Source organism: Littorina saxatilis, linkage group LG13, assembly GCF_037325665.1.
Source record: "Littorina saxatilis isolate snail1 linkage group LG13, US_GU_Lsax_2.0, whole genome shotgun sequence".
Classification (NCBI taxonomy): Eukaryota; Metazoa; Mollusca; class Gastropoda; order Littorinimorpha; family Littorinidae; genus Littorina; species Littorina saxatilis.
Genome location: NC_090257.1, coordinates 13,614,693 through 13,620,692, shown reverse-complemented (window position 1 = coordinate 13,620,692; position 6,000 = coordinate 13,614,693). Strand labels below are relative to the sequence as shown.

The following is a 6,000-nucleotide window of genomic DNA, read 5'->3' as shown; positions in this document are numbered from 1 at the left end:
GCAAGTGCGTTACCACTCGGCCACCCAGTCCACAATGAGCAAGGACCAGAGACAAGAACAGCTAACGTTATTTGAACGCAAAAGCCAGATTTCGTGTCACATCCTTTAACGAGGAAGTCAAAACATACACTGAATCACTCGTCACGTCATAACACATCAGTCATTTCAGCCTTAATTATTGACACTCAACTTTAACCTATCAACTAGTCATTCATCAAAACATAGACTAAATGTCAGAGCAATCAACCAATCACGACGCCCCGCTCTAGTGACGTCACATATCCGCTGGGCGAAGTAAAGAGGTGGTGTGTGAAGCTAGGCAGAGAATCGACTGCTCGCAGCACGGCAGTTCATTGGTAGTGTTGGTGATAGAGCCAAGCTCTTCTCAAGCAAGTTTCGGGTTCATTCTGTGAGAACAAAAAATCCGGGGACTTTTGTGTTTGCATCGTAAAACGGATCCTGGTTTTCAGTTTGAGGTAAGGTTTGTGCTTTAATACTTTTAAAATGTCGTTAAAGATCTTTGGTAAACGTGAAGTGAGTTGTTGTTTTCACATTTATTATGCAGACTAGCTGCTGCAACCCAGGCAGAGTCTGCGCCATTTTCTCGTCTGATTTTCCCCCATGAAAAACAACTGACATCTATTTCAGACAGGACAAGTCACAAGGTGCTTCAATTTTAGAAATTAATTGTTGCATGTACGATGAAAAGGATAGCTTTCGTGATCTGTGTATTTTCGCCTCCGCAATAAGCAACGGACAACGGCGCGAAGACGACCGATGTCAAGCGAAAAAAAATACATTTCTAAGATATACTACCCAGAGGATAACTATTTTCACGAAAACATAGAATCTGCTCGGAAGCTAGGCTTCATGTAGGTGTTAGTTTAAGTTTCCAGAAAACAATAGATCACGCCCCTGACGACAACACAAACGTCTGAGTTGTGATGTTGTGTAGACTGTATGGATTTCTTGCACTGCACCAACGTGACCAAGCGACCATACGCTGTACGGCCATAATGATGTGTTAAAACAAGTTATCATTAGTCTTTAGCAAACCAGCTAGCGTGTCGTATCGTGTATTATATTGTTGAAATATGTCATTTACAAGGCGACTGCATCGAACATTTCAAATGTGTGTAAAAGTAATAACACCACCCAGTTGCTGATAAAAAATTATTCGGGCTGCAGAACTGAATTATTCGGCCCCAATAGATTTCAACGATGTCACTAATTCTTGCCGGTCGTTTCGTTAAACCGTGATAAATTCAGTGTTGAACATTTTAAGACCATGAAAAATGACAATGAGAGAAAGGTCGTTTTAGAACGATAACAATAACGCAATTTTTCCTTTTCCTACCCTCTCTGTCTGTCTGTCTATCTCTGATTTACTTCCACATATACATTTACTTACACGATACAGTAATGGCGGAAGTACCTACTTTGACCAGGATTGGAAAATCCCATATTTTGCTGAATGTTCACATCCTCATCTGATATAACGATCTATATAACATAGTCAGTTTGACCTTTTAAGGCATCGCTCCTACCAGCACAGTTCACGTTGTGCATGCAACTTATAAATAACTACAGTAGATTTGACTCACAAAGATGTTGTCGCGAAAATGTCCTTTTAGTTATCATCTACCTACTTGAGATGATTACTTATTTTATGCCCTTCTCACGTTCATGACTAGAGCTAGCCGCGGGCCAATGAGTAATGAGAAATGTGCATAATTCTTATCTACACTCTTTATCATCTACTCACTAAGTATCCGCCCACAAACCTGGGCGTCAGATTGAACAACAGACCTACACCACCCGGAATGTGTCGTACCAAAAGCTTTCATTTCTTTGTTACCATATTTTTCCGTTTTTGCCCATACAAAATGAAACAAGAAATTCCTCCGAGGTAGGAAAAACACCCCCGTCCTTACCATTCTCACTGCCACCAACTGAGAAGGCACTGCTAACAAGTGTGGTTAAAATAAGTTGATTGAATGGACAAAGAGACAGGCGGAGAAAAAGACAAATCAATATAACTCTTTCTGTAACACCTACTGACCGCATACAGAAAACAAAAGATCCGGAGAAAAAAAAACCAAAATCGGTTTGCGCTGTGCGCTGAGAGCAGGTATTGAAATATCTCATCGACCAGATTTTGTCCGGGGTGTATCTGCCGCTTCGCCGGGTAGCAAGTAGAGCCGAATACCCGGCTTGAGTGGCGCACTGTACGCCGGCTTCGAACCATGGACCCGTCAAGCTTAGGTCCCTTCCAGACTCGTGGAATGGTAACAGCACGAACATGATTCAGGGGCCATAATGCCATTCCTGATCATATCATGTCGAGTCCCATACTTGTCGACGACGCCCTCGGTACCACATCACAAACAGAACTGTGCAATACACAGGTGTTTTCTACAGACACACTCAAACACACACACACACAGAGAAGCCGTATATATATATATCTATATCTATTGTATAAATATATAGAGATAGATGAGAGTGTATTTTTCGCGTGGCTATAAATTGATTCGACCTTTGCACTTTTACAGTGAGGATAATTTACGGGTCCAATTTACGTTCTGGACACTGCGGTGACCTTCTAAAAATAGTAACAGAACGCCGGGAATATCCGAAGATGCCCCCCTCATACTATAGTGCACCATACGAAGGAAGGGAGGTAAACGCTGAAAACATGGAGAAGATAAGGAAGAGTTATGCCGTAGTTGATCCCCCAAAAAAACCAAAATCCACCAATAACTCCCTAACCGTGTGTTTGACTGGTCCCAATTTTTGTAAGGACCGTCTCAGGAATGTATAGAACCTGTTCACCAAGTTTGGTGACGATCGGTCCGTTCATTCTTGAGATCTACTTGCGAACACAAACAAACACACAAACAAACAAACAAACAAACAAACAAACACACTAACAAACAAACAAACACATCGACCGAAACCTATACACACCCCTATACCGGGGGTGTAATAAATTGGAAAACAATCAAAACTGCAACGACTCAACAACAAAAATCACCACAGTACAGCACACCAAAGCTATGATTATACGGAGTGCAATACAAAATGCAGAGTGTAATACAAAATACAGAGTGCAATGCATATCACAGAGTGCAATACACAATACATAGTGCAATACACAATACAGAGTGCAATACACAATACATAGTGCAATACACAATACAGAGTGCAATACACAATACAGAGTGCAATACACAATACAGAGTGCAATACAGAGTGCAATACACAATACAGAGTGCAATACACAATACAGACAGCAATACACAATACAGAGAGCAATACACAATACATAGTGCAATACACAATACAGAGTGCAATACACAATACAGACAGCAATACACAATACAGACAGCAATACACAATACAGAGTGCAACACACAATACAGACAGCAATACACAATACAGACAGCAATGCACAACACAGAGTGCAATACACAATACAGACAGCAATACACAATACAGACAGCAATACACAATATATATAGTGCAATACACAATACAGAGTGCAATACACAATACAGAGTGCAATACACAATACAGAGTGCAATACACAATACAGACAGCAATACACAATATATATAGTGCAATACACAATATATATATAGTGCAATACACAATACAGAGTGCAATACACAATACAGAGTGCAATACACAATATGGAGTGCAATACACAATGCAGACAGCTATACACAATACAGAGTGCAACACACAATACAGACAGCAATACACAATACAGACAGCAATACACAATACAGACAGCAATACACAATACAGAGTGCAATACACAATACAGACAGCAATACACAATACAGACAGCGATACACAATACAGACAGCAATACACAATACAGAGTGCAATACACAATACAGACAGCAATGCAGACAGCTATACACAATACAGACAGCAATACACAATACAGACAGCAATACACAATACAGACAGCAATACACAATACAGACAGCAATACACAATACAGAGTGCAACACACAATACAGACAGCAATACACAATACAGACAGCAATACACAATACAGACAGCAATACACAATACAGAGTGCTATACACAATACAGACATCAATACACAATACAGAGTGCAACACACAATACAGACAGCAATACACAATACAGACAGCAATACACAATACAGAGTGCAACACACAATACAGACAGCAATACACAATGCAGACAGCAATACACAATACAGAGTGCTTTTCACAATACAGACAGCAATACACAATACAGACAGCAATACACAATACAGAGTGCTATACACAATACAGACAGCAATACACAATACAGACAGCAATACACAATATATATAGTGCAATACACAATACAGACAGCAATACACAATACAGACAGCAATACACAATACAGAGTGCTATACACAATACAGACAACAATACACAATACAGAGTGCAACACACAATACAGACAGCAATACACAATACAGACAGCAATACACAATACAGACAGCAATACACAATACAGAGTGCAATACACAATACAGACAGCAATACACAATACAGAGTGCTATACACAATACAGAGTGCAATACACAATGCAATACACAATACAGACAGCAACACACAATACAGAGTGCAATACACAATACACAGTGTAATACACAATACAGGGTGAAATACACAATTGAAAGGGCAATTGACTGAGAAAGGGGAGGTGTGATTGAGGTAGACAAAGCCGTTTACTGTGTTGGGAATGGTCTGTATTGTACATTAAATGTCATGCAAGTCCCTGTCAATTTGAATGTAATGAAGAACGTCAGTGGATGTAAGTCAGAGAACCATGTACAACCTTGTTAATAAAATTATGTAGGACATAAAACGTCCGACAATTTCTTATCAATTTGACCATTAAGTAAGTGGCTGTAGAACTGTACCACCATCGTGAATGGTGTATGTCGTACATAAAATGTCCGACAAGTCCCTGCCAATTTGACTGTTATGAAGTAAGTCAGGAGGTAGTAGAACTACAGTGACCCGTAAATGGTGTACGTGGTACATATAATGTCCCTCTCAGTTGGAATGTTATGAAGTGATGAGGGGCCAGACTAATTCAAAGGAAACGGTCAGCAAAGAGTGTGTCAGAAATGTCAGAATCAGTCTATCTGTCCGGGTGACAGTGCTTTGTTGAAACGTGATTCATATCAGTGGATATCCCAATGGGCAGCGTGGCGCACGCACGCACGCACGCACGCACACACACACACACACACACACACACACACACACACACACACACACGCACACACACACACACACACACACACACACACACACACACACACACACACACACACACACACACACTTCCTCGTCGATGGTTTGGCGACGTGAAAGTAAGTGTTGCATAAGATCAAGAGTTTAATGCTGTTCACAAATATTGCGACTGAAAACGTATCGAACAACATTTCAAATTACAATCTTCTTGTAATCTTATTGTATTGATAAAAATGTCACACTTCTCTGTACTATAAATCCCCTTCTGAAACACACAAAAATACAAGGCAAAGAAGGCAAATTTTTCAGAAACTGAAATAATGTTTGGCCGAGTGTAAAGTAAAAAACAAAAACAAAAAACAACAACGGTTTGATACATATACATATATATGCTGGCTTGGGGCAGATTCCAGGCTTGGTGTCGTGTGTTGAGTAGCCAGCTATTATTGGGGCCAGATAAATTGACTCACCCACACATTCCTGGCGACTAAGGTCATTCCTCCCACCCCCTCTCCCAGGTTATTATGATAACTGATAGTACTGAAGGTTTGTTGAGATCAAATGTATGAGCTGTCCTAAGCTAAAGTGTGGCCAGCTGAAGGAGCTCTCTATCTGATACAGTACTCCTTGGGCCAGCTGAAGGAGCTCTCTATCTGATACAGTACTCCTTGGGCCAGCTGAAGGAGCTCTCTATCTGATACAGTACTCCTTGGGCCAGCTG

The 6,000-nt window shown here is 40.5% G+C and overlaps 1 protein-coding gene across 1 annotated transcript in view; it reads left to right on the top strand.

Moving 5' to 3' along the window:
• Positions 1-312: 312 nt before the first annotated feature.
• Positions 313-6,000, top strand: part of LOC138983666 (uncharacterized) — a 40,951-nt gene continuing 35,263 nt past the window's right edge. The window contains exon 1 of the mRNA XM_070356948.1: positions 313-476. The gene's annotated coding sequence lies outside the window, so the exon portion shown is untranslated. The remainder of the gene's footprint in view (positions 477-6,000) is intronic.